The following is a 27,923-nucleotide window of genomic DNA, read 5'->3' as shown; positions in this document are numbered from 1 at the left end:
CAGAGAGGGGTGTAGATGCTTGTGACAAAAATATTGCTCTTTCTCCCTGCCCCCCTGGACAGATGCCAAGCACATATTCATGCACACAGACCTGGCAAAGGGTCCCAGGGCCTCTGCAGATTTTCCTGAGACATTCCTTTGCCCTAGAACCCAGAAAGGCATATTGGGGGAAACCACCCCCAAAAATAGTTTTGTCAAAGTTGCCTTTGTATTAGCAAAAGCAGAAGCAATTCAGCAAGGCAGCAGGATTGAAAGTATGGAATTGTGACCAGCTGGCTTAAAGCTGTTGGTAAATTCAGCCTGGACCCACAAGTTTTAACAGTTAGTAAAACTTCACCAACTCTGCCAATTTTAAACACACATTGCATCATTTAGCCAGGGAAAATCTGAAGAACAGCAAGATTTGAAGTTTAAAGAGCAGAACAGTAAACCAGTATTTGGTGCTTTCATGCAGTTTGTATGATGCAAGTAGCTTTGCAAAGATCAGGATGGTGGTGGGCAGTTGTTCAGATGTGACATACAGGTAAAAGGAGGGTTTAAGCTTCAGGAAGCTGTGGGCAGCAAATGGTAAAATGTCTCTGACTGAGTGAGGAAACCCTTTAAGGGGAACTTCAGAAAGGGGCAGGCAGCAAACAGCAGAATATTCCAGAAAGCCTTTCTCCTCTTCCCCCACTAGGCCTCAAAATTATTGAGCTGGTTCATTCAAGGAAAAAATAAAGTACCTTATTAGCACCAGAGTCATGGCACATGTACTTTTTTGGGAGGTACTCTTGAAACCTGGTTGTGATATAAGAAGGTTGCCCCTGCATCTCATAGGTTCCCCCATGGCTTGTGCAACTCTGCCATTGTTCAGGGTCCTCTGACAGGACCATTTTCTCAAGCAATAGGTAGTGTAGTCTTTTCCTGGTCATAGTCAAAAGCTCTTACCACTTTGATGACAGCATGTAGGGAGAGTTTTATATCATCAAGTATGTTGGGAGCCTGCAAAATTCAGGAGCACTGAGGTTTTGGGATTAGTTTTGCCCCCTGCTCTCTCCCTTTACCTGAAAAACACAAGGTGGGTCCTGAGGCAGCCCAAGTGTGGGGCATCCTCTCCAGGTGGATCTGGCACCTGAAGGTCAGAAAAAAAGATCCAGGAAGCAGAGATCTCAATCTGAGGAGAGGAGCCAGGACTGACTGAATACTAAAAAGCTCCTAAGATGGTATGGAAAAAAATTCTGGGGAGTTTATGCTTAAGTTAGACACATTTAACAAATACCTTGTTTGTTCTGATTTCAGGGTCAGCATGCAGTTGTTCCTACTGCTACTGTTGGAAGTCCCAAGATCACTACTCAAGACTGGAGCTGAGCAAGTAGCCAGGCTGAGGCAGAGAAGAAGAACAAGAGACAGATCTAGTTGTCTTATTGGAGAGAAAAGCAGTGGCTGTGGAAAATGGTGTCCCTAGATGGAGTACTGCCAAGGCTGCTGTGCTGATATGGTCAGGAGGGGGATATCTCAGGTCAAGTGTACAGTGATCTTCCAGGCGTGTCAACACTGAGGTCACCAGGGCATGGTGGAGGCATGGTGAAGCAGACTGTGGAGATGCTGATGGGGAACCTCCTAGTGGAAAAGTCCAGCAGTATGTCATAGCCCTTAACAGGTAGATGGAGAACATCTATGCAGTGCTGTGTTTTGCCCCCCTATCCGAAGTAGGCCCCCTTTAGAGACATACTTTTGTGCCCTGGAGAATTACCTCTACCCTCTTAGTGTCTTCCAAACCAAGGGCCCCTACCTACTGCTGTCTCATGCCTAGGCTTTCCCTCTGGAGCCCACCTATTCCACAAGCAGACCTCAGTCTACCAACTCCTAGCCCTGTTGTTTAGCCAGCTCTTCCCCCTGACCTTTCCCCCTCTCCACCCTCCCACACACACTTGCCTTCTCAACTGTAAGGCTCCATAGTCATAAGGCACTCTTCTGCAGCCCGTGAGGGAGAACAGACCTTTAAAGAAGACTTGGGAATGCTGGGACAGGAGCAGCTCTCCTTTACCTTGCAGAGGTCTGGCCCATGCTGGTGTGGGAAGAGCAGCTCATCCCTCTGCATACTGTGGTGGAATACTGCCCTGCCATGCATCCTCTAAAGACCCTTCCCCATCCATAATGACATGGTGACAGTAACCCTGCAGGACACTGTCAGGACACCCCTCCTCCCCTGCAACTTCAGAAACTGCCCGCAACCCCACCCCTGCTAGAAAGCACTTGTTTTGTTCCAATAATACAGCCCTGAGTGTGTGTTTGTAGTTATTTAATAAAGAAACTGTTTGGGGAAAAAAAGAAATGACTGAATTATTTTGAAATTCACACTAAGGTGCCCCTCTTCTGCCCTGCAGCTTTGCACCTGTTGATCGTGGTGAGTGAGAGCCTGAGTCTGGGTCTGTTAGTGACTGACAAGCCTTTGGGCAATTATTATGTAGCGCACTGGCTGAAATGATCATCCAGGGCAGGTCCCACTCAGTGGCATCCAGATGCGTTCTTAAGGTGCCCTTCCTCCCACTTTAACCTTGAGGCACCTGAAAGCACATATCACATAACTAACACCTGAGCAGCTGTTGTAATAATCTCTTACACTGGACACTTGGATGCTGGGAAACACCATGACAGGAGCATGTGGAGTAGGTCTCTGAGTAGCAAGGGAGTAGTCACCCCTTACAGCTCTATGTTGGAAGCGCCAATGCTCCTGACATTACCAGAGGCAGTAGGCTGAAGTTTTGAAGAACCTGTTGTCATGTACCTTACCTGCTTGTAGAAAAGAATCTCTTGCAGTTGATGTCCTCTGAGCACCTGTATTTTGGGCACAGCAGAGAATTGTGTATGTTATTTAAAGCCCCAGTGCAGTTTGGACTCACTTTGTTGGCAGATCAGGGTATATTCTCCTATAGGTTGTAGAATTTGAGAAACTTTGGTGCTGGTTCAGCCAGGGGTGCTCCACACCAAGGCAGTTGGTGACAAACTGGAAGCTACTGAGGATTGCTAACTTCAAAATAGCACTTTCCACCCTCTTCTCCAAACTTCTGGGGATTCTCATGTTGGTGACTTTCATCAGTAATTCTCAGCCAGGGTGCTGTGGCACACTGAGGTGCCATAAAATCCTATTAAGATTGCCACTCAGTATTGGCACTCTTAGGGTGCATCTACACAAGATGTTTTACTTGAGATTAGAGTAAATTACTCAACAATAAGCGTCACTGTCTACACATGCAGACACTTACTGTGCAGTAATTTGCTTTAATCACGAGTAAATTTGCTATCTGTAAATACAAGTAGCATATTTACGCAGGATTAGTTACTGTGCAGTACAGCACATGTAGATGGCTGACGGGCATAGGCGACTGGTAGGAGGGACACGGGGGGGCGGGGGGTGTTAGGGTTGGGGGGGGGGCATGTGGCCCCCTGACAGGGCTGTCCCCTGCTGTTGACGCCGCCGGCAGCTTCTGCAGGTGCTCGCCAGCTCCTTCCCTGCCTCCGCCACCAGCTTCTGCAGGTGTCCTCCCAGACTCAGGAGGCACCAGTCGCCCATGCTGACTGGGAGCAAACCTGGCCAGTGGGACAGCAGGAGGTGGGTGCTTGCTGCCAGGGTGGGCTCTGTCACCAGAGCCCTGGTGGGGACAATGTCCCCCTGCCCTGGCAGCAGGGAGCTCCTAGCCTCCACTCTGAGATCATGGAGCCTGGGCTAGAAACAAGCTCCCAGCCTGTTCCCAGCCCCAACTCTGTGATCGTGATGATCACAGAGTTGGGGCTGGGAACAATCTCCCAGACCCTGCTTCACGATCAGGGAGCTAGAAACAAGCTCCCAGCCTGTTCCTAGCCTCTGCTCTGCCATCACAGAGCGGGAGCTGGGAGCTCCCTGCATGGGGAGAGTTCCCTGCCCAGCCTGGAGCCCCTGACCAGGACAGTTCCTGGTCAGCCCTGCCCAGCCAAGGGCTTACTGCTGGCTGCCCTACCAGCAGATTGGGACAAGGAGCTGGGACCTGCCCCTGCCCTGCAGCTCTTTCCAAGCCCTCTGCTCTTGATCCAGAAGTTGGGGCTGGCAGCTCTCTGCTGCTGGGGCAGGGGTACATTGTCCCCACCTGGGCTCTGGGCAGGCAGCTCTTGGGGGCAGGGAGAAATCTCCCAGCCCCCACCAGGAGACAGCTGTATCCTGGCCCCATGCTCCCTGTCCACTGCCCCTGGCGGCTGCAGGAAGCTGGTGCAGGGCTGGAGGGGGTGGAAGCACGCTGCTGTGGGGGATACAAATCTGCTTTTGTATCCCCCACATGTAGAATCCTGCCTGGGGTGGGTTTACTCTAGAGTAAACCCACCCTGCAGCACTTGCTCATATAGACGTGTTCTTAGATGTGCAAATACCTATGCCTGATTTACAAGATAAACCCAGAGATGTCAAATAGGAATCCATAGTGTCAAAAACATTCTCACCTGTTGTGGTCTTTCTGAGTTTTTTGCAACAGAAGAATAACTTTTTTGTAGTAATAACAGGGGTGAAAGCTAAGAGCTAGCATTTTTTGAGGACTGCCTTGAGCCTGAAAAGATTGACTGACAAGATCACTGTATTAGAATGACAGGACAGCTTGCCCCAGATCTCACAGAATTTCACTGTATTCATTCTGAAGTTCTGTTGCCACTGCTTGTGGACCTCAGCACTATCCACTCCTACCAATTACTGCTTGTATCTCTGATTCACGAGTCATCTGCAAGTAGATTCCACAGAAGACCATCCTTCTTGGAGCCTCCTATATTTCTTCCTCCTAAGATGCGTTGCTCGGACAGATAAAGCACGCTTAAGGAAGCGTCTTGACAGTCTTGAGCCTCTGTGCTATATCATTGTGCCAGCTGGCAGAGGTGCTTGAATAAGGCAGAAAGCAGGGCTGGATAAGTGAAAACTGCACTGTGATGTGCATAGCACAGCTAGTACCTTGTGCAACTACTCAGTTAACTGTCTGCAGAATGAGAAGAAAGGTATCCATTTTCCAGTTCTATTAGGAATGCTGCAGATGTGTAACTAACCAGCTGATTGCAGAAAGGGCAGACTAGAAGCCTGAGGTGTCAGATGCCCATAAGGATCTTCAGTTTCCACTTAGAAGCGTCTTCAAAAGCCTTTGGAGAATACTTGTATTCTCCGCTTTAAGTCTTTCAAATACAGGTACTCCTCACTTAATGACCGAGTTCCGTTCCTGCGACTGGGTCGTTAAGCGAATTGGTCGATAAGCGAGGAGCCGCTCTGAGCAGCAAAGTGCCTGGGCCGCGAGTGTGGGAGCTGTCCGCCCCGCCATGCTGAACACAATACAGGTATACTGTACTCCTCACTTAACGACCTACCTGCTCGAAGTAACGACTGCTCGGAGAGCTGGTCATAAGTCCGTGTGGTCGTTAAACAAGTAGGTTATTAAGTGAGGAGTACCTGTAAACATGGGATTTGAAGCACCATACATGCATGTCTGTCTATTCTCCAAAGGTCATATATGAGTACATAGTTTAATGTACTTTAATATGTATGAAGTTCAGATTTTTAGTGAATTAATCTTAATTACCCTGAGATCCCCATGTAGATAGCCCCTCATTCAGCAGGGTGTTTTGATATGTAAGTCATCTACAAGAATATTTTTACTAGTTTAATGAAACTGCTATAGTCCAGGATCCTTAAGTCTTTACCTGAGCTTTGAAAACATCCAAGCAATTTTTCATTTTTTAAAGAAATGCTTTGTTTTGAAAATGTCATACATTTTTCTGACCCTTGAGAGAATACATTTTGAAAAAAGAAGGGGCATATTTAGTTAAAATAATAATCTAAGTTTTTAAAAAAGGAAAAGAGTTTTGAAAGTGGTTGAATGACCTGAAAAGAAAATGAAGTATTGTGGTTTGATCCAAAGCAATTTTGTTTAATTGACACATTTTAAATATTAAGAGTAATTTCTTTGGGTTTGGCCCAATTAGATTTTTTTTTCTCTTTTTTTTTTTTTTTTTAAAGGTTGTCACCAGACTAAAAAAAATCCATTATTCATCTGATTTGACTTCAGTTTAACAAGTGCAGTGCTGTGTATAGACAGGCCTTTTGCTTAATGTTTCTCTAATGCTTAAATTTCTATGATTGGCTTTAAAAAAGAGGCAGTAGTTACCTATACCAAAGAGACGGTTAAATATTTTCAATGTTGAGATTATTTGAAATGGAAACCAGGGCTTTGAACCTAGACATGCAGGTTCAGATTGAACAACAAAGGCACAGGCAGGAGGAATCAAAGTGCTACTCTGATTATGCACAAACCTATACAACAGAAGGCCTTTTTGTTGACTGTGTATTGCTACTGATTTGTGGGTGTAATATTGTCTGAGTATAGGGTCTGCTTTTCAGACAGGTTGAATTACTGCAGCTGACTGTATCTTAAGGCCCCTAATTCTTATGCTTTGTTGTTTGTTAAACTTTGGTTACTCTTGGAGTCTATGTGGGAAGCTGTTGTCAGAGGGATGGTGAACTTTGCTTTTTTCTCCACAAAATGGTCTGTGTTTGTCTTGATGGTTTTTGTCCAGGTCCCTGATTTAGTTGGGATTCAGGCTGCAATATAGACCATGGTGGCATGTGGCTGCAGAAAGCAGCATGCTTTATGCAGTATCACCTGTCAGTGAAGATAGCTGGCATGTGGTGATGCTGAATCTTAACAAGGATACCCTATTGTAGGACAAGGTGGAACTCCTTACCAGTTGTCAGCATGCTGTTGTCATCAGTGGCTGAGAGGCTGAGATTTGGTGCATAATTAACTCATTGGGTTTTCAGAACTCTGCTTTCAAAAGATTGCCTTTGTGCATTGATACATCTGTTCTAAGTGAACAGCTATGAATGATCTGTGTATCATCTGCTTAGTCCTTCTGTTGCTCCCATAAGTCCCTGAGAGTCTTGCAAGCCAACAAATAACCATCTGATGCCTTTCTGAGACAGAACTCCAGCTGCCTCCGTAGGGATTAGCGACTGTTCACTGACAACAGCCTGCACCAAAGCCTTCTAAAGGCTGAGTCAGCTGAATCTGCCCATCAGAAATGTCACTGAACTAAGCAGGGCTACACAGGCAATAATCGTGTGCATGCTTCACCTGGAAAGCTCCCTGGGGGGAAGCTGCCCTCTTTCCTTCAGAGCCAGTGCTTTATCAGGAAGTCTTGTTGGTCCCTGGAGATGGCTGCCTTGCCTCTTGTGGCAGCCAGAGTGTTTGTTCTTCTGCTTTCATTTTACAGATGAGCTTGGAGGTAAAGGGACAGACCTTGATGAAATAAACCATTTCTGAGAGGCATAACTGTTTGCCTCAAGAGCTTTACAGTGTGGATTAGAATATGGTATTGTTACCTAAACAGTTGTGTTTAAGGCGTGGTCAGGGTTTGAGACATACAAGTAGAGACAAGAATTCTGCTCTATAAAGCTTATTTATTAAGAGAGAAACACAATGCATTGATAGATTCATAGAGTGTAAGGCTGGAAGGGATCTCAGAAGATCATTGGGTCCAGCCCCCTGCACCAAGCAGGAAAGACAACTGGGGTCAAGTGACCCCAGCAAGGGGACCATCCAGTCTCCTCTTGAAGATTTCCAGGGTAGCAATTGCACCACCTCTGAAGGGAGCTTATTCCAGTCTGTACACCCTAGTTGCGAAGAATTTTTTCCTAATGTTGAGCTTGAAATGGTCTTCCAGGAGTTTGTGACCATTACTCCTAGTTTTCCCCAAGGGTGCCCTGGTAAACAGTTGTTCACTGAGCCCTTGATGTATTCCCCTGATGTTAGCGGTAAGCTGCTACCAAGTCCCCTCTCAGCCGCCTTTATTTCAGGCTGAAGAGTCCCAGATCCCTCAGCCTTTCCTCATATGACTGGCTGTGCAAGTCTCTGATCATACAGGTAGCCCTTTTCTGGACTCTCTTAAGCTTTACCACATCCTTGTTAAAGTGCGGCGCCCAGAACTGGACGCAGTACTCCAGCTGCAATCTCACCAATGCCAAGTAGCATGGGAGAGTCATTTCTTTGGTTTTGCTGGAGATGAATCGATTGATGCATGCCAGTGTATTGTTGGCCCTGCTGGCTACAGCATTACACTGCCAGCTCATATTCATACTGTAGTCTATTATTACCCCAGATCTCTTTCATTCATAGTGCTGGTCAGGTTGGCATTGTTAAGTCTGTAGGTGTGCAAGGGATTGTTCTTCCCGTGGTGAAGGACTTGATATTTCTCAACGTTGAACTTCATCTGGTTCTGGTCTACCCAACTTGCAAGCCTGTCTAGGTCTACCTGTATCTGCAGCCTTTCTTCAAGCGTGACTACACTTCCCCATAACTTGATGTTGTCTGCGGACTTGGCCAGTGAACTTTTCACCCCCACATTCAGATCATTGATGAAGATGTTGAATAGCACAGAACCAAACGCTGACCCTTCCAGGAAACCACTGGCCACTTCCTGCCAAGATGACATGGATCCATTCATTAGAACTCTCTGGGTTCTACCCTGGAGCCAGCTTCCTACCCACCTGTCTCACAGTTAAGCCCACAGTGTTTCAATTTTCTTGCAAGAACATTGTGGGATACCAGATTGAAAGCTTTTTGGAAGTCGAGGTATATAATGTCACCCTCCTCTCTCTTATCCAGGTGGTGAGTCACCTGATCATAAAAGGAGATGAGGTTGGTAAGAGAAGACATGCCTGTGACAAAGCCATGCTGGCTATCGTTTAGAATCCTACCTTCGGCAAGCCTACTGCACATAGACTCAGTGAATTTTTCCAGGATTTTCTCTGGGATAGAAGTTAGGGTAATTGGCCTATAGTTACCTGGGTCCTCCCTCCTCCCCTTCTTGAAGATGGGCACAACATTGACCGTCTTCCAGTCCTCAGGGATCTTCCCGGAGTGCCGTGAGTTTTGGAAGAGATTCGCCAGGGGTTCTGCAATTACTTTGGCCAGCTCCTTCAGCACTCTCAGATGAAGTTCATCTGGTTCTGTTGACTTATACATGTCCAGTTTCTTTAATTGATCACACACCAGTTCTATGGCAATAGTAGGAAGGCGGTCATTTGAACCCTGCTCATTCTGTACCCTACCTGGCGTGATTTACCCCTTTGCCCGGTGAAAGACTGAAGCAAAGTAGTCATTCAGGAGTTCAGTTTTCTCCTGAGTGCTGGTGACTAGCTGTTCTGAGTTGTTGAGCAACGGCCCCACATTCCCATTCGTTTTCCTCCTGTTCCCTATGTACCTAAAGGAGGACTTCTTGTTGTCCTTGATTCCAGTTGCTAATTTTAGTTCAGTCGCCACCTTAGCTTTTCTAATCTGATCCCTACAAGTACAGGCCATTGCTATATATAGTCCTCCTTGGGGGCTGTCCCTAGCTTCCATTGACTGTGCGCCTCTTTCTTCTTTCTTAAGAGGACCATGATTTCCCTGTTTAGCCAAGAGGGCTACCCAGCCCTTTTGCTACATGGCCTCTGCAAGGAAATGGACTTTCTTTGTGCTTGAAGGATTGTGTCCTTTAGGAATGACCGCTCTGCATGCACTCCTTTCCCATTCGGTCCCTACTAGTGACCTGAGCTTGTTGAAGTTTGCATTTTTTAAGTCCAAAACTTCAAGCCTGCTATCTGATTTATCTGCCTTGCAACAGACCAGGAACGTAATGGTTTCATGGTCGCTATCACCCAGGCTGCCCTCTGTTTAAGTTGGTCACCAGGTCGTCTTCTTCGACTAGGACTAAGTCCAGAAGAGCATTACCTCTGGTTGGCCTGTGCGCCTCCTGAGTCAGAAAAAGCTCTTTGATGCAGGTCAGGAAGGAACATGACTGATCCGACTTGGTTGAGTGTTCCTCCCAAGAGTTGTCTGGATAATTGAAGTCGCCCATGATGACTATGTCCTGTGCTCACGCAGCCTGTGTTGTTTCTCAGGTGAACTCTAGATCAAGTTCCTCACCTTGGTTTGGTGGTCTGTAGAATACACCTATAGTTAGATCTCTTGCTGCGCCGCCCCCCTACCTCAGCAGCATGACTCAGAGGGTTTCAAGCCATACATCTTTGGAGCTGATGTTGGCCTCCAAGGAGGTGTACTGCTCTTTCTTCACATAGAGAGCTACATCTCCACCTTTTTCCCTACTCAGTTCCTTCTATGCAGGGCGTAGCTCTTTATGGCTATGCTCCAATCATGTGAGGAGTCCCACCAGGTCTCCGTAATCCCTACTAGATCGTAATAGCCACTGGAGAGCAGGAGGGCTAGTTCCTTCTGCTTGTTTCCCATGCTCCTGGTATTAGTGTACAGGCACCTGAGTCCTCTTACTGAGGCCCTTGACTTCCTGTCATGCTGAAGGAGAACTATTCCCTCCGCTCCTGTGAGAGTGGCCCTTCTGGTGTTCCTATCTACAGAGCTTCCTCGTATGTTGGTCCCCGGGCATGGTCCAATCAGTGTTTTCTCGTTCCCCAGCAATCTTAGTTTAAAGCCCTATCACGATCGGCCATTCTGGCCGAGAACAGGGATTTACCTCTCTGCGTGAGGTGGATACAATCTCATCCCAGGAGTCCTCTCTCCCTGAAGTATTAAGAAGTAATTCTCTCTGAATTAACAAGCAATGAGTTACTTACCTGGCTAAGTGGCTGTTGTATCCCAGACAGTGTTGATCAGACAGCCCCTAGGGTCCCCAGTCTTGAAAGGGTGTCCAACCACCCTCACTACATCCTTACCTTTTAAGTAGCTTATCTATTCTAATGCATGTGGCTAAACCTGCTGCCCCAGGTACACAGCAGGGTGGTGCAATGGCTAGACTCCATTTTCTGGCAGCTCCCGTAGTGGCAGCTCCTTCTGGCTACAGCCACTAGCATCTCCACTGCTGTTGGACCCAGTTCCACTGCCTGGGGGCCCCAGCCTGTCCACCCATCACTGGAGACACAACACACAGTGGGTGTGGGAGGGTTCCCCGCCACCCCCACTGCACTGGGTCAGGTCAGCCCTCCACCCCCTTCCCCCCTGAGGCTGTGTCAGCCACCTGGCTCCCTTCCCGTAGCACAACAGCTCACCAAAATTCTTCAGGTGGCCCTCCAGCCAAAATAATTGCTCACCCCTGGGATAATATGTGGCCCTTGGGCTCTCATCTGTCTGCTGCCCCCATCTCTAAGTACTCCATCCTTCTCTCGCTGACCCTTCCTGCCTTTGCCCAGAGGGCAGTGCAGCCTGGCCATTTGGGGATCTGAGCGTGTATCTGGTATCGTGCTGGGGACAGGGGGAAGGTGATCAGGGCCATATGCAGGGGAGGTCAGCACATGGGGTAGTGTTGAGGGAGTGGCACACATGAGAGTGCATGTTGCAGCAGGGAGGGATCCAGTTTCTGTAGATGCCCATTACAGCAGGGGGAGAAGACCATCCAGTGCCACAGTGATGGGGGGGTACCCAGGTTGGCATGCATTGGGTGGAGGGAGCATCAATGTGGCACAGTTGATGTGGTCCCTGGGGGCTCTAGAAGTTAGACAGCCCTGTCTTCACTTTTGCCTCTCCATTGCTGTTTTCATGTTCTTAGAAAATTTTTCTGGTTGTGTGAGGTGAATGGACTTATTTAAATACAAAGATGCTGCAAGTGTCCTGCTGAATTGAGGTATTTCTACAGCTGCTCTGGTCAGTGTGAGAAGTGTGTGCGCACGAGTCTTAATTTTGGGTCCATTTTTATAGATGGTGTGAGGGATGTTCAGCTGGCCAGGGGGTGGGGGTTGGTGGAGAACCTTTGTCTTGGTGACATTCAAGGACAGGCCAAGTCTCTTATGAAGCATTGAAGAGGTCTAGGGTCACCTGCGCATCCTGTGCAAAGTGAGCCATCACACAGCAATCATCTGCAAACTGAAGGTCATGGATGACCTTGGTGGTAAGTTTCATTTTTTGCCCAGAAGAGCCCAAGATCGAAAAGCTTCCCAATGAAGTGGACAATGACTGGCAGGTAGATGGTGAAGAGGATGGGGGCAATCATGCAACCTTGTTTGACCCTGGTCCGGATGCAGAAGGCATTGGTTTCAGATCTTCCACTCAGGATGGTGGCAGTCATATCGTCATGCAGGAGTCTCAGCATGATGACAAACTTCAGTGGGCAGGCAAGACTTTGGGGGATGGTTCACAGACCTTCACTGTTTAAGGAACTGAATGCCTTGATCAGATCAGTGAAGACAAGGAACAGTTCTTGATTTTGCTCCCGACATTTTTCTTGGATCTGCCTGGCAACGAAAACCATGTCCACAGTGCCCCAGGATGGTTGGAAGCCACACTGGGTTTCTGGAAGGATCTCCTTGGCAACGGGATGAAGGTGGTTCAGGAGGATGCGGACCAGGATCTTACCCGCAATGGACAGGAGGGAAATCCCTCTGTAGTTCCCAGAGTCAGATTTGTCCCCCTTTTTGTAGATGGTCATGATGGTCATGCTATCTGTGTAGACAGGGAGGCTCCGGAGTATGTGGAGCACTTTCTGTATCTTGGCAGCCACCTCTGTTAATGGGCTATCATCGATGAAGAAGTCCAGCACTGGGTCAACTGTGCCAGTGCTGCCGCCTTCAAGCTGTGACAACGTGTCTTTGAAAATAGAGATCTTCGGAAGTCAACGAAGATCCTGGTTTACAAGGTTGTCGTGACCACCCTCCTCTACTGCAGTGAAGCCTAGACCATCTACCAACGCCACATTAAGAACGTTGAGAGCTTTCACCAGCAATGCTCGTGTTGAATCCTGGGGATCAAATGGGAGGACCACTGGACCAGCACAAGTGTCCTCCAGGAAGCTGCGTCCACCAGCATCGAAGGCTTGCTCTTGAGAAATAAACTCCGATGGATGGGCCACTGTGTCTGCATGTCCGAAAACTGCCTCCCTCGCCAGATTCTCTTCTCCCACCTGTCTGTTGGCAAACGCTCAAAGGGCAAGCAAAGGAAATTGTATAAAGACACAGTCAAGGTCGCCCTCAAGCACAGAGGCATTGACACCAATGGCTGAAGGGAGCAAGCTGCTGACCATTCGTGTGGTGTTCTTTGTTCCTCTTTCAATTAGGTGAATTGAGCTGCACATGTAGGTTCAGAGCAGTGACTTTTATATCTGCCTCTCAACACCTGACCGGTCTCACTTCCCCCAGTTCCATTCCATCTCAGACCTATCTACTTGCGCAACATGTATTACTTACCTAAAAATCGGTTTCTAAGTCAACTGAGTTTATCTAGTGTAACCCCCCTGTGTGAAATCTAATCCATTTACCCAATAAAGCTAGTCTACTTGTAACTAATAACCTGGGGTCCTGGTTTTCTGTTTAAAAATCACAACTTCTCTGATAAAAATTACAAATGCTCTGATTAAAACCCCCCAAATCCACAATTAAAATGAAACACCACTATATATAGATATATGTATCAGTTGAGCACAATGTTTTAGTGATATATTTAAAATTATAAAGCAATTTGGTAGCCTACCAGTGCCTCAATCATGATAATAAAATAAATCCTAAATAGCTATAAATTTTGGCATTTGATTTGTGGGTTTTTTTATCATAGAAAATCTGAGCTTCCCCTGCCCCCTTAGCTCACCAGGACTCAGGTCCAGGCCCCTCACTCCCCACCCACGCCCCCCTGGCCCTGCTGGTGCCCCTCACTCCTTAGCTCTGTCAGAGGGGGTCTCCAGCTGCCAGGGCTATGGGGCCAGAGACCTGGGTCCACAGCCCCCTGCAGCAGTGCTGAGGCAGGTAGGCTCATGTTAGTCTTGGGAGCTCCACGCTGTGGTGAAGTGGGCTTCTCAGGACAGCTGTTGCTGGCCTCCCACCTGCCTCTGGGCGCGCTGCCTGCCTGTCTTGCCCACCACGAGTTGTTGGAAAATTAATAAGTTGTTAAATAAGGTGGGAGGCTTCCCATTTCTTGCCCCAATGTCAGGGGATGCTATCTGCAGCACCATTCCTCCCCTACACCGCAGCCCAAGCCTTGCAGATGGCATCCAGATGTTAACAGTCACACCAGCCCCACACTAGGCTCCAGAATCCTCCTGGTAGGACCCTCCTTTGATCTCTCTGCTCAGGCAGCCTCCACCACCTTCATTTGGGCTGCTGAGCTCCTTGTAGCTGGCTCCCCTCTTGGGCAAGGTCCCCACTTGGGACCTTCAGCCATATACAAGCCCTGGCCTCACCTCCAAGGCCAGGCAGGGTCCCAAGTCTACAACTCTGGGTGCCCCTCGCGGTGGACACCTGGCCCTTTTGTCCATCTTGGTCCTCGCCCCAGCATGGACCAGTCGAGGGGGTACTCTACTTCTGGCTTCACTAGCCCCACATTCTCTCCAGGTCCACCTTCCTGGATGTGGGGAGCTGGGGTACCTCACACCACGACTGGTGCCCCAGTGTCTCACAGTGGACTCTCACTCCCCCCCCCGGAGCAGTAGGTCGTGGTGTTGGCTACAAATGTCCAACTCGGGATCCTTAGAATTCTAGTTTATTAGGCAGATTGAAACACTGTAATCATAAACCTTGGGGCTGGTCCACACACACACACAGTAGCAGGCTACAGAGTCAGGTATACCTATCCTACAAGCGCTGGAGTCTGCCGTCGATGGCCAGTCGAGGCTTCTTTCAGCGTGGCGTTATCCTCCAGAAGAGGGTCGCCAGCTGGTCCTTCTGGCTGGACAGGTCTGGTCGAGTTGGAGATCGAGATCAAGAGGGCGCCACTGAGGGTCACTTTTCACTGCCTTTTATCTGTCCCTGGCAGACTTTGGTGACTCCCCAGTTTTCTGGTTTGCCCAATCCAGGGGTCATTGACCCTCGTGGGACTTCCCCCCCCTCAGTGGCTACTGGACAGCATCTGTCAGCCCCAGGGGTCGTCTGCATGTACGTGCAGGTTTGGGAGTCCGTTGATGAATTTAGAATAGGGCTCTGGGAGGGGTTGATCTGGAGACATTCAGCCTAAAAGTTGGTCTCTGGCGTTGATTAACTCGTGCCAGAGCTTCTAGCCCTTGATCAGTGAGGTTTAGAGATTTCCCGGTTGTTACATTGTCTTCTATTGAATTCTTCCCTTGGTTGATCTGCAGCTTCCAGGTGATAATTGCTGCCTGCTACTATGTTACACATTCAATCACTGATTCACTCACTCTTTCAGAGGCCAGCCTAATACAGGGAAGGGCAGTTTGATTCCTACCCTTGTTAACATTGTAACAGTGTATAACTTACTAAAACACATTTAGTTGAAAGTTGAAAGGTGAGGAGTATAAAATATAAGCTACAAATGCCACGGCACACAAATAGATTACTACAAGGGGAGATACAAAATGCACACATACAAATTGAAACATATCCAAAGAGGGGAAAGCAAATGCATGCAAGAGGAAAAGGGGGCTTTCTGCTACAGTGGTGCTACTTCAGATCTTACATTTGACCCACACTCGGCCTCCCAGCAGTGGAGGATTTACTTAAGACTCGCCTCTCTCGCTCTGGGGCTGAGCCCCTTTCACTCGACCTCTTGAGCCCCTTTCACTTGACCTCTGGCGTCCAAAGACTTACCTGAGCCTACCCACCTTGCTTGGGGCTCCACATCGCCCCTCCTCACTTGGGGCTCCAGATCTCTGCCCCTTACTTGGGGCTACCTCCCCTTACTGGGGGCTCCACAACTCTGCCCCCTCACTTGGGGCTACCACACCTCCCTTCGCTTGGGGCTACAGATCTTGGCCCCCTTCACTGGGGCTATCCCCTCACTGGGGTCCTAATTTCCACCCCCTCTCGCTTGGAGCTCCAGACTGCCCCCTCACTGGGGGGCCATGGGGTTTGCTCCCCAGTGGGCTGAGGTGGCCCCATCTTTCCCTCTCGGGGTCTCGCATCCCCTCAGGGCTCAGGTGGCCACAGCCATGCCTGGCCCCCCTCTTCTCCTCAGGGCTTGCACCCCCACAACTACCTCCAATGGTATGCAAACCCACCTGAAGGTGAGGGCTAGGGTTAAGGTAACCCTACCCACCTTTCACTGGGGTGATAACTGGCTTGGCATTTCCTGGGGTCTCCTGTGCCACTGACAGCCCCACCAGGCCACCCACTCCCAGCAGGGTGCAGCTTTAGGTCGTGCCCAGGACCATGAGGCTCCTGACCATCCCCTAAAGCTCCTCCCTTACCTCCAGATGATACCTGCACCCTGGCAATGTTGCCTGGCCTCCAGCAGCAAAACTGCCCTGTTTATATGGGCAGCCCTAAATCCAAAATGGCTGCCCTCATCAGGCACCTGCCAGCTGCTAGCTTCAGGCCCTTAAAGTGGAAGGCACCTACAGTGCCCTGCCACACACACCACTTTGGTAAGGAGTCCCTAGCCTGCCTGGCAGCAGCAAGGGGCACAACCCTGCCACGGTGGTGTGGGGCTCAAAGCAGTGGCATAGAGCTTCCCCGCCCCACTCTGCCCTGCGGCACCAGGTCCCACCCACTGGGCTGCAGAGGCCCTGCAGAGAGGGCAGCAGGGTGAAGAGCCTGCAGCTGCCAGCCCACATTCCACCCCCCCCCCCTTGCAAATCTGAGGGGCACATGCCCCCTCTACCCCTCCGGGAGTGCATGCAGCAGTGGGGAACCTACCCCCCTGGAAGAGCTGCATCTCTATCCCCTCCCCGCCAGTGCCCTGCAGCTGCTCATTCAGGCCCAAGCCCTACATGCCACCCCAGCTGGGCAGGAGCCCCAGCCCTGCCCAACTCCCTCCCTTCCTCCATTCCTCACTATGAGGGCCTCAATCCTCCCCTGATTTACCTGTGGGAGCTGCTCTCCAGGCTGCCTGGCAGCCATGTGCATGTGTACATGCGCACATGCACATGGTGCCTTCTGCCTGACAGGCTGCCTCCTGCTCCCCCCAGCCCCTTGCAGGCTGGAACTCTGCCAGCCTGCAAGGGGAAACCCACCGTTTTCTGCATGTTTCTCCTTTAAAGGAGAAGATCTGGGTTTTTCTCCTTAAAATGGGAACATTTGGGTTTTACTGCATTTCTCCATAGCAAACAGACACCTGGATCCCTGCTAATAACTTGCCAACTGTGTACCTGTTTTGATTACTGTTCTGATTGACTGAGAATTGTACCTACCTTATTACTTTTGTTTTCTTGTTTCTTTCATCCAAGCCAACTAATTTGTCTTGGTTAACCTTCATGTCAATTGCACTCTTAAGTTTTTTGGGGCTCTTGTTTATGATGTATCTACACAGAATCCAGGACAGTAGGGCTGTGGCCTGGTTGATCCAGGCAGTAGTGCAATATAAATTAACTAGCCAATTGCCCATCGAGAATGACAAGGGGGAGGGGGCTGGGATGGAGTGCCGCCACCTAACGCCCCATGCTGCCGCTCTTCTGCCTCTTGCAGGGAGTGGTGTGGGAGTGCTGGCCTTGGCTTCCCCACCCCATGTTTGGTGCTGCTTGCAGGGAGCAGGGTGGGGAGCTGAGGCCAGCAGCGCTCTGTCCGGTCCTCAGCACGGCTTTGGAATCATGGCGGTGCTCCCCCACGCTTGGATCACTCTGACTGGCTGTTTTCATCAGCCAGTCAGAGTGCGAATAAAACATTATGGACAGACAGATCAACAGTCTTAGGCATTTATAATATTAGAATTATTAATGCTGGCTTCAAGATTTGGCTCCCAGGTAACACAGTTGTGGGTTGAGAGTTATTTGAAGATCTGCAGTAGTAAAACTGTGATGGAGCAGTATGAGTCTTTGAATGGAAATAGAATTTGGGATGGCTTGTGTCTGTGCAGTTGGGGGAAGAGCCAAGAGCGGTTGGGATGTTTTGGGTGGGACAGCTATTTTCTAGGAATGATTTGACTCAGGAAGGGAATGATTAGCAATAGAAGGGAAAACTTGATGTATGGAAGGTTGTAACTTATTCTGCTGGGCAATAGTACCTCCCCTTACTCTTGATAATACCAGGTCCAATTTCTGCTAAACTGCAAGCTCAGAAATACAAAGTTCTCCATTTAATTCTTCTGTATAGGAAGGGAAGGGCATTCTCAGACCCTCGTTATTAAAGAACAGCAGGAGTACTTGGCCAACACTAACAGAAACTAAAATGGACTGATTTCCTTAGCTGAAACACAGGCTGCTAACTGTGTGCCTGCTGAGTGCATGGGTAGTAATAGGCTCATCTTGGCATCAGTGTGTCTAAAAAAGAATTGGGGTTTGCTTGACTCCTCTCAGGACTGCCAGCAGCACCAGCAGAAATGGTGCTTAAACTTAGAGGAGGAGAAAACTGCATATCTTGTGAGAGACCAGTATATACTAATTTAAGGAAAGCCAAAGCGTATTTCAGACGTGATAGCTGTTGCATCCAGGTCAGGGAGAAGAGCTATTCAGCAGCTGTCCGATGCCTCGCTACGTAGTTGGGAACTCTCTCTATAGCAGTGATTTTTCAGCTGTGTTCTGTGAAGCCCAAGGTTCCACAAAGAGATTGGGGGTAATGGTGGAGTGTGCTGGGAGGCCATGCACCACCATTGCCAGGCCAGGTTGCCTTGCTCTGCATCAGCTCACGTGGCCTGCAGAGCCAGGGATAGGGGTTCCATGGCATAAGAAGTGATATGAAAGGATTGCTGTGACAACAGGAACTGCTCTATAGTAAGCTGACCGGGATGGTCATTTCTTTTATTCCAAGGCTCCACATAGTTTCATTGACACTCCACAGAAGGTCTCTAGAACTAACTACAGGAAATAAAGTGTATTTCCTCAAGCAGCACCTGTAAGAAATTTCCTTTGGGTTAGGAAGAAGGGTAGGGGGGACCTTCAGAGCAAACTTTTGATTGACAAATCTACTCTGGCTTATATACTGCCTAAAGAAAGGAGATTCTGTCACTATTTTTTAAGTAGTTTGCAGGCAGAGATTTGCCCATGTGATTGGTTGGTTCTGAACAGAAGGGATAGCTCAGTACTCCAAGAGCTAGGTTTGAAGCTCACAGACTCCCTAGAATTACAGGATTTGCTTTTACCCACTCTTTTTACAGATGATGTGTGCAGGTTGAGAATGCTGATGTCCTATCTGCTTTCTGTGGATGGTGGAACCCAAGAAACACTCCATAATCTGGTGTAGAGCCTTGGCTGTGTTTCTTTCCTTCTACCCCACTTCCTGATATGTGTGCTACAGAGTGGTACTCTTGTCAAAGCCTGTGGTAAGCAGTGCTGCACATTGCATTCTAAATCAGGGCCACTATTAATTTACCGTATGGTGTTTTAACTTCTGTCCCATTCCTTGGGCTTTTTTCTTTGACACAGGTTTTAACATTGAGCTATTCACACTCACCATGAATGGTTCTAGTTAATTTGGAACTTAGTGACACGTGAAGTAATTCAGATTTTCCTTCTAATGTGAACTATCCTTCATTTTAACATTGAAGTTTGTCTGCCTCTTGGGTCTCCTCTTCCTCAGCCCAGCAACCTGCCTCACTAATTTGTATCCCCCACCTGTAATATCTTGTCACTTTTTTGTACTCTAAGCTCTTTGGGGATATATCTGTAAAGCACCCAGAACAGTTGGCCCCTGCTGGGTTGCAGTATCTTCTTTGTCCACAATGTGGTACTATGACATGAGAATAATGTTCCCTTTACAGAGTGTCTGGGACACTGGGCAAACAATCACTTGGTCTCAAGTGCTTTCCGTGTCACAAGGAAAGCAAACATCTGAGCAGTTTCTGAACACCTTGATGTTTTCTCTCATCTTAGAGCCAGCAAGCTCTGTGGGGCAAACATCTGCTTAGATGAGAGCCACTTGCAGTGGTCTTACTGGAGAATGAAGACCTGTTCTGTGGCTGCGGGGCCTGGGTGTTAAACTGATAACAGAAAAGCTGGGATGATCTAGTTGAAGATAGTCCTGCTTTGAGCAGGGGTTTGGGGTAAATGACCTCCTGAGGCCCCTTCTAACTGTAATTTTCTATGATTCTGTAAATCAGCGTTTCCCAACCTTTTTCGCCCTATAGCACACTTGCCTAAATAAAAAAGCACCATGGCACACAGGATGTGGAGTGGGGGTGGAGGGTGTGCGGCCAGCCAGATGGCATTTTGGGCTGGAGCCACGCCCTCTGCCTGGCTGTGTCCGCAGCAGCAGCAGGTGGGGGTGTGGCTCCAGCCCAAAATTACGTGGCACGCAAGTTGGGAAATGCTGCTATAAAATGAAGGATGAATTATGGTCCAGTGCCCTCCTAGGGCAAGTCTCTGTGTGGTACACAACTGATAAAGGCACTGTGTCAAGTGTGGAGGTTTAATACAGTTTAAAAGAATGAATCTGACCAGTCAGCAAGAGAGCAGTAGTGGGCCTAGATCTCAAACCATAGCCAGAATCTGTTGAGAAATGCCTGACTCCTGGGTGGAAGCTGGAGATTAGGAGGAACTTTCTGACTGTGAGGACAGTCTAGCATTGGAACAGACTATCTCGAGAAACTGGAAACTTGGTTGGCTGGGATGGTTCAAGTGGCTAGGATGGTTTCATCAGGGGCAAGCTTGCCTTGAGCAGGGGCCTGAACTTGATGGCCTCATGAGATCCCTTCCCACCTTGTGATCCTATGACCTGCCCAGGCCTGCAGTACATGCTATTGACTCACCTCCAGCCTACACGTGACAGATGCGTGCTTTGTTGTGAGTGCAAACATAACCCAGCAGCGTAGCAATTCCGTGAATATTGGTAGGGGCCACTGCTCTAAAGAGATTGTTCCCCTTGAGCTGCTGTCCGAAGAGCTGGTACCGGCCAAGGTATCTGAGACATATCCTACTCTGGATTCCTTTGGGACTGTAAAGGGAACAGTGACGTAAAAGACTCTGCCTCAAGGCAGAATGAACTGACAGGGATGCTTCAGAAGATGCCATCGTCTGCTCTGCATGGCTTTCAATGGGCATGGTAGGTCCACCAGAGTAAGCTTTGAGTGATATTGCCTAGGATAGCAAGTGTTCCCTAATGAAAGCTAGACACAGACAGCAGTGAAGACATGAAAGGTTTGCTTTGCCCCACTGCTTACCAGCAGCACCTCCCCCTGACCAGGCTGCCTCTAGATGTCCCTGCTCTGGTAATTTAAACCACAGCAATGGCTTAACTCGTGGCTGTATAACTATGGGCCTGCAGGCTGCATGCAGCCAGCGAGCAGTTAATCTGTGCCATTCCCCTTCCCCCCCCCCCCCCCAGGTTCCTACCAGGCTGTCACTCCCCCCGATAGGTCCAACTGGAACAGCAGCAGCTGAGGGCTCCCCTGCCTCCTTTGACTTCTGCTTCTTGCCTTCTTAGGGGTTGGGGTGTCATAGCATAACCCATGGTTCCAGGGGAGCCTGCAACTGGGGAGCTGAGGGTGGGGGCCAGTATGCCGTCCCACATGTGTGGTACAGCAGGGGGATTCCTGCAGCTCCTGCTGGCGTGGCTCATGCAGCACGTGGCCCCCAGCTGCTTAGAAGTTGGATAGCCCTGGCTTAGCTCTGTCTTGTGCTAGAGCCATTAGCTGCTGCAGTAGGAGCTATATCTAGTGTATCTACTGTTTTCAGGCTTGACTCTACCCATCCATGACCTGGGGACCTAGCTCCTTGCCTCCTTTTCTTATTCCCTTGCCAAGTTCTGCAGAGGAGGTCATAGTTTTCACGCCTGGCTGCCTGGTGGTGTGGAGAAACAGCTCCCTACTGTGGACAATGGGAGTTTTGTTTAGCATGCAGCATGATCTCTATTTCCTTGCCTGTGTGACTCCAGGTCAGCAAGTAAATTTATCATTTGCTCATCTCAGAAGTTCTTTAGCCTTGGCCATGGGTTTTCCCTGCTTGCAGATATTCATAAGGACTTGGAAACTCCAAGGCAAACAGGCAAGATGTCTGTGAACTTTCAGTCCTGATTTTCAGGCCAGGTGGAGGCTGTCAGAATGGGTGGTATACAAGAATGAAGAGGGGTTGCCCTGGACAGCCCCAGGGCCTTGAGTGCTTAGCTTGGGGGTGGGCGGTTATTTCAGGCAGAGGGCCGCTTACTGAGTTTTGGCAAGCTGCCGAGGGCCACATGGGTAGCGCCCTGCCTCCTGGTTGCCATCTTGGGACTGGAAGTCCAACTCATAACCTCTGACCTTTGCCACTGGAAGTACTCCTTTGGGGACTTAGGGGGAAAAAAACAAATATAATAAAAATCAAACACCCCAAATAATATATTTTAATTTAATTAAAAAAAAATTGTGTGCGTTTATGCTGTATATATAGAAGTCCTGATTTGTGTTTGTACTGTATATATAGAAGTGATTGCATAATAGCTCAAAATGCAGTCTTACTCTTGTATATTGTGTGAGGTGTGCAGGGGTTTTGGGGGGTATGTATGGGTGGGTGGGGGTTTGTGGGGATAGGTGGATGTGTGTGCATGGGTATGGTATTGTGGGCATGGATGTGGGTATGGGGGCCACGTGGTACAGAGCGGCTGGCAGGCAGGCAGGAAAGTGGGGAAAGTGGCAGCTGTCTTGGGGCCAGCACCGGCAGGCTGGATGAAAGTGTGTCTCCTGCTGCCGCCAGGCAGTGTTTGCTGTGGCCACCTGGTGCCTGCGCTGTGCTAGGCTGTGGTGAGGCTCCTTCACCGCTGCTTGTGAGCTGCCCAGCGTGGCAACAGTGGCCATGTGGAACAGCCACTGGGCAGCTCACAAGCGGCTGTGAAGGAGCCCCACCACAGCCAACACTGCCCGGCGGCAGTGAGGAGGGTGGCGGAGGGCACTTTCCTCCTCCCCAAGCAACAGTTTGTGCCCAGCTGCTGCTGCTGCTACCACTGCTGCTCAGCCCTGATGGGCAAGCCCAGACCCAGCGTGGGGCCCAAGCTGGGCAGCAGCAACGCTGTACAAACTGCTGCTCAGAGTTGGGGAAAAGCGGCCTCTGTTCCTCCTGCTGCTGGCGCTTCCTGGTGCAGCTGCTCAGAGCCCACATGGGGCTGCCAGTGCCTGCTCTTCACTGTCACTGCTGCCCCATGGGGCAGCCCAGAGGCAGTGGTGACCTGGCAGAGACACAGGACAGCCCCGTGTGGGCTCTGGGTGGCTGCACCAGGAAGTGCCGGACTTGGGGCTTAGCAGCAGTTTGTCCTGTGCCACCACTGCTCAGCTCAGACAGGTGAGCACAGGGCACATGGGGTCGGGGCTCCGCGCACTCGTCCCTGCCTGTACCATGGGGCTGGGGGCACTGGGAGCAAGCAGGCACGTGGGAGCCAGCAACAGCTGGACGGGAGCACAGGGCCCGTGCTGGTGTCCTGAGGCCAGTACTGGTGGGGCCCAGAGTGGGCTACAGAGTATGGAGTCCCGGCTGGCAAGAGCTCTGTGGAGCCAAGTCATCTTCCCTCTCTCCCTGCTGATGCTGCCCAGCCTGGCTTCATAGACCCCTGCCACCCCTGGCCCCGGGACACTGGCGCAGGCCCTGTGTTCCTGCTCGCCTACTCACTTCCACTCCCCCCACCCCCACTGCTACTTTCCCCATTTTTCTGCCTGCCTGTTGGTTGTTCTGCACCATGTGGCTCCTGGCTGCATGGCTGGACCATGGGACTCTGCAGGAGCCAGCCCAGCCCCAAGGACAGCCATCCCCTACCTCCCCCATTTCTTACTTGAATTTCTCACTTCGGCACAGGGAGGCACGAACAGCCCCACGGTCCCAGGCCAGAGGCCTCTGCTTAGGGAGGGGCTTCTGGCTGGGGGGGCAGGGCCTGGCGCGCCTTGGTGTTGCAGGAGTCTGCTGTGGCTTCCCCTGGGTCCTACTGCCCCTGACTCCTGTCATCTTTGGCAGGACCCAAGGGCAGATAAATATTAATTTTCTAAATTTTTTAGGGGCCCTGCAGGCCGGAAAGAATGGCGTGGCAGGACGGATGCAGCCCACAGGCTGTATTTTGCCCACCCTAGGCTTAGCTGCTTTTGATCTCTTTAATTCATCTTAGTAAGCAGTAGTGGCCCCTCAAGCTGACGTTGGCAGCATAGGTGAATAGTGCATGGCTTAGAGTGAGGAGGGGCAACCTGTAGCACATGTACCACAAATGGCACATACAGCTTGTGTGTGTGGTATGTGGCAGATTGGGGAAGGGAACAGGCATGCATGGTAGCAGATAGGGCAGGGAATGGAAAGCAGAGCATCAGATCATGCATGGAGCACATGGTAGAAAGCAGAGCAGCAGCTTCATTAGGGAGCAGAAAGCTGAGCAGCAGATCAGGTAAGGGAAAGGGATCAGAATGGGATTTGGGGAGTCCTTGGGGAATGATTTTTGATATGCCTGCCAAAAGGATTGGCCCCAAGTGGGTTAGCATCTCCCCACTCAAGGCAGGCTGGGGCAATAGCAATATCCTCTTGAATTTCTTCCCAGCCCCAGTACTGGAGTTAATTGGAGCTAGCTTAGCCCTGTGTGGTCTTGCTCCCATCACAGTGTGGGGTAGCCTTTGGTGATACAGGAAGATGAGACCTGTTTCCTCACCAGCAGTGCAGACTTAAATCCTGAAGTATCTGGTTTGGTGCTGATGAACTGCTGTGAGCTCTGGCAGCAGGGAGCTGGGATCCTATGTGGATGGAAATAATGAGCACACCAATGCAGGGGCTGCTTGCCAGCACTGGGACTGGCACACTTAAGTCCAGCATTAGCTAGCACAGCTGGGGGTCGACTCTATCCACAGGAGCCTAGCAGCAGCTGCTTGGCTCCTCTGCCTGGATCACTCCTCTCAGGGGCTGTTTTGGTGCATTTCATACTTCTCCCTAGCTTCACTGTGCATGCACCTGAGGCCTGAGATGAGCTGCATCTCCAAACTAAAAATATGGTTGAACCGAGCGCTCTGGTTAGGGGTGGAGCTGCCTCTGTCCACTGAGTAGTGTGCTGAATGGGGACCATGAGGCTTGCAACCATCTTCAGAGCATCGCAAGTGATATGGATGTCTCAGCCAAAAGCTAAATCAGCCCATTATGAGCAGGTGTGGTGGTCTGTGTAGGTTAGGCATACAGAAAGCCCTGGTAATGTCTTCAGGTAAAGGCTTTGCAAAACCACCAATGTCATGAGAGAAGCTGCCACTAGAGCTGCCCTATCAAGAAGCATGGAGTGCACCTTCCCTGTATTATGGTTGCTGAACAGTTCATTGCTGCTTTCCTTTCCTCCAACCCAGTGCCTGTGCCTGCCCCAAGCTAGTGGAGGTCAGATATGGGGAGGGGAGTGAGGAGAGGTTTACCATGTTTGCCTTAATATTTTCAGTCATATTCTTTCTCTGTAGATTAATCTTCCCAAGGCAGGAAGGTACTGAGGAAACTCTTCCATGAGGTGTTCTGGCAGTGGCCCGGCCACCTGCCGACCTCAACTTTCACTTTACTTTATCTCAAAGGAGTACAGTATCTGTTTCCTTATGGTCTACTCTGCCCAATTACTGTAACCATGCTGCTGGCCCTGTTTACTTCAGTAATTTCCTGACAGCACACAATTGCTGTTTAAGGAAGAATAATAAGAACCTCTGCCCTCTTGTTTATGCTCACATTGTACATTTGGATGTTATAGTCTCTGCTGACAAACTAACCTCCCTCCCAAGTTGTCCATGAGCTGTTATACGTGTAGTGTTTGGGGGTGTTTGCTTCAAATTAGTGGTGTGCTTGGGCTGATGTCTTGTCCAATGGCATTGTAAGGCCAGAGTTCCTTTTCCTTGGAGGAGTTCTCATTAGAGTCCTGAAATTCCCTTACTCTCTGGACTCTGCATCCCAGCCATCTTGTTTCTTCAGTCAGCCAGATGTTGGAACCCCTATCAAAACTGATAGGAATAAGCCAAGAGGCACAGATCACTGCTCACAATTCAAGCCACTCCCTGACTTGGGACTCTCTCCCTTAGAGACAGATTTCCAGACTGGAGCAGAACATGGGTTCATCTACCACAAAAGAAAGGTACAAGTTACCTCCAATGTTCCTTCTAAGGTGCAGTGATCTGTGAGCGTGCTGCTTTGGTCTGTTCCCATTAATAGCATAACAAACATATGACCACTTGAATAGTAATTGAGTTCTGCTTAAGCACTCTTATGTCTTGTTTGAATAAGCCAGGTGGGGCTCTGCAATGTGGCTCAAGGACAGCAGCAAGGTATTGTGTTTATGGGGTATTGTACATTCATGAACAGATTTAAGAGTTAAAATTGTCAGTTGTCACAAACAGCTAAAGGGTTAGGGTCTGATTCCCCTCACACAAAATCAGATACCAGCATAACCTCAGTATTTGAGTGTGTACTGATGAAGAAACTCCTATAGGTACTTATATATCAAATAGCTTTACTCAAACATTGTGCCAAAGAAAAGTAAAATAAAGAAAGCAGTAAAAGAGTTCTGTGCACCACTAGAAGTCATGTGAACTGCTTGTATGCAGTGTTTTTTTCCAATGGTGTTTATAGGCCCATATTTTCTTTTCATCTATGCCTTTGCAAATCAGCAGTGACTTAATTCAAAAATAGAAACAGTGGTGTAAAACTTGTATGAGAGGGAAATCACATGCAGAGCTGGCCCACAATCTTTGGGGGACCCCCTGCAGGATGTAGTTCTGGGGCCCCCTGATCCTTCCCTGGGGCCGGGGTTGGAGCGGGAGCAGAGCTGGGAACTCCTCCCCCGCTCGGCCGGTAACTAAATGAATGTCCTGGTACGCCGGATGCAGCAGAAGTGGTGGCAGCCAGAATTTCCAGCTGCAACAAGGTAAAAGAAACAGCCAGAGCATTTCCCTGGTACCATAAGGAGCCAGAGCTCTTCCCCAGCCCCCAGCCCTGCCCTCTGCTTCGCCTCAGAGAGGAACCACTGCTTGAGGAGTGAGGAGCTTACCTCTGGTAAATGTCCCGTGCCGGCCTTGATGCCTCTGCTGCGCTTCATGCCCAGCTCCTCTCCAGGCAGGTGCGCGGCATTAAAAAGTTGGTGCAGGGCAAGATTTTAAATTGTGTGCGGCCATGCATGCGTGTACCTTGGAGGGAACCTTGGTTACCTCTTGGAGTACAATTACGGATGCCCCTGCTTGTAGGGCAGCAGCTCCCAGTCTCTTTGTGCATTGATCGCCCTTCCAGTGTGAGTCTATCATTGATTCCATGGCCCTTGCCACCCCATGCTGGGATGTTGTATGTCCTGGCATTCTGGTGTCACAATCCTGTCCTTGAGAACTGCTGGCACAGGAGGAGTCTCCCTCAGCCCCAGTATTGAGTGTCTGGCTGGCTTCAGTGCTATAGCCAGAGGGTTTATAGCACCTGCCATTTTCTAATTCAGGGTGGGCAATTATTTTGGGTGGAGGGCTGCTTACCTAGTTTTGGCAAGCTGTCAAGGGCTGCATAGGTAGTCCTGTCCCTTGACAGGTGCCCTGCCCCCGGGTTGCCATCTTGTGACTGAAGTCCCTCCCCCTAACCTCTGACTTTTGCCACCAGAAGTCCCTCCCTTTGCCCCCAGAAGTACTCCTTTCAGCAAAGGGTTTTGCCATCTCAGAACCAGAAAAATACCAAATTATATTCTAAAAAGCCAACATCTCAAACATTGTGTGGGTGCATGTGTATAGTGGGGGGTGTGTGTGAGACTCACCGTATGAACACACACACCCACCCACACACACATGGAGAATATTGGGCAGTATGCTGGAATGCACTAATCTTGTAGAAGTTTTGCAAAGGCAATGAGTATGCACTGGAAAAAGTTATCAGCATGAAAGAAAACAGTGAACTAGACAGTCTTAGAAACCTTTCCAAAATACCAGGGAAGAGAGGAAAGAAGACAGAATTAATTTTGGATGTTCCCCAGTCCAGAATGCTCAGACATGCAGTGAAACATAGGTACTGTGATAACTCATCAATTTGGTCCTATTAGTTGCTGCCAAAGTCTGGTTGATTAATACTCAAAACACTTCGGCTAATTCATTATCTTTTAGAGAATAATTATGGTAGTTAAAAGTGATGTTGCAGTCATGATGGTTCAGAAATTATAGAATTGGCAAGGATTTTTTAGACTGCTATCTTTTATTAGGCTACTGTGTAGTGGGGAT

The 27,923-nt window shown here is 49.4% G+C and overlaps 1 protein-coding gene and 1 long non-coding RNA gene across 19 annotated transcripts in view; both read left to right on the top strand.

Moving 5' to 3' along the window:
• The window catches only part of LOC109280338 (uncharacterized), a 90,660-nt gene extending 88,321 nt beyond the window's left edge, over positions 1-2,339 (top strand). For all 3 annotated transcript variants that reach the window (XR_009458973.1, XR_009458972.1, XR_009458974.1), the window contains exon 3: positions 1,279-2,339. This is a non-coding gene — a long non-coding RNA (uncharacterized LOC109280338). The remainder of the gene's footprint in view (positions 1-1,278) is intronic.
• The window catches only part of LOC106739643 (phosphofurin acidic cluster sorting protein 2), a 215,136-nt gene that overhangs the window by 88,564 nt on the left and 98,649 nt on the right, over positions 1-27,923 (top strand). The gene's annotated exons all lie outside the window — the stretch shown is intronic.

Source organism: Alligator mississippiensis, chromosome 1, assembly GCF_030867095.1.
Source record: "Alligator mississippiensis isolate rAllMis1 chromosome 1, rAllMis1, whole genome shotgun sequence".
Lineage (NCBI taxonomy): Eukaryota > Metazoa > Chordata > Crocodylia > Alligatoridae > Alligator > Alligator mississippiensis.
This window is presented reverse-complemented; position numbering and strand designations above follow the sequence as displayed.